Source organism: Octodon degus, unplaced genomic scaffold, assembly GCF_000260255.1.
Source record: "Octodon degus isolate 3935 unplaced genomic scaffold, OctDeg1.0 scaffold00056, whole genome shotgun sequence".
Taxonomy (NCBI): Eukaryota; Metazoa; Chordata; class Mammalia; order Rodentia; family Octodontidae; genus Octodon; species Octodon degus.
Window position 1 is genome coordinate 1,991,391 of NW_004524632.1, and position 1,130 is coordinate 1,992,520.

The 1,130-nt window shown below is 37.3% G+C and overlaps 1 pseudogene; it reads left to right on the plus strand.

The window, feature by feature from the left end:
- The first annotated feature begins 353 nt into the window (after positions 1 to 353).
- Positions 354 to 1,130, plus strand: part of LOC101571616 — a 20,224-nt pseudogene continuing 19,447 nt past the window's right edge.

Below are 1,130 nucleotides of genomic sequence, written 5' to 3' on the forward strand. Positions count from 1 at the left end.
GCATGCCAGGGATTGAGCTTGGAACATTGCACTTGCCAGGCAGGCACGTATGCCATTGAGCTACATCCCACGTCCTTAGGCTTCCATTTAATTTAGTGTATACAATGGGTATAATTACAATTGCATTTCGAGTTAACAGTAGATGTGATTTTGCAGGGAATACAGGAGGCATTTGACTCCCAGGGGCATTACTATTTGGTAAGCAAGATTCAACAGTCTTCTACTGTTTCAGCTGAGATCACTAAGTTCCACTGGATCAAAGAGATATCAGAGAGAGAGAGAGAGAGAGAGAGAGAGAGAGAGAGAGAGACAACCTTGATGATTGGAATCATAGTTTGGTAGACTTGGGAGAGATGGGAGATATCACCCAGTCTGTCAAGTTGCAGACCTGTGAGCAAACAGCGAAATTGAAGCCCCAGTGTGGTGAGTGTTATGCTAAATTTCAAATAGACAAATATCACATAAAAATTATATTCTGTGCAAGGGACACAAAATATAGTGAAGTTATTATCAAAATATTTATATTTAAATGTATTGAAATAGTATATTAACTATCGTAAAATTATCATGGGGAGAGCAATAAACAGAACTCCTCGGACACTTCATCGTAAATGTCATTCGATGTGAATATAATTACTTAAATCTGACTATCAACTTAACATTCCCCAAATATCAAATCCAAATGAAAATATAATATTTACATTTCCTTTTAACAGAACTATTTTAGAAATTTAAACACATGTGACATATATTTGATTGAAATTACTTGAATATCATATTTACCTAAAGAGCAGATTATACTTTTCCCTAGGAATATGATCTACAGAAAGAGAAACTAGTTTCACCCCTGTAGATTTCAGCAAATAGAAGAAGCAAATCTGTGTTACAATTTTTATGACACACACTTGCTGCATTATAAATGCATTTGGTATATTTGAAATAACAAATCTGTATTCTCAGTACTATAAAACAAGATGTCTCAGGCCAGTAAGATAGCTCAGCGGACTAAGCACCTGCTTAGGCAAGCACAGGGATCTACATTCGATTCCTGACACCACATATCATGCAGGTCCAGCCCCAGGGCATGCTGAGCTGGTGATGAAGTTCAGACGTGGTGGCACATGCCTGTA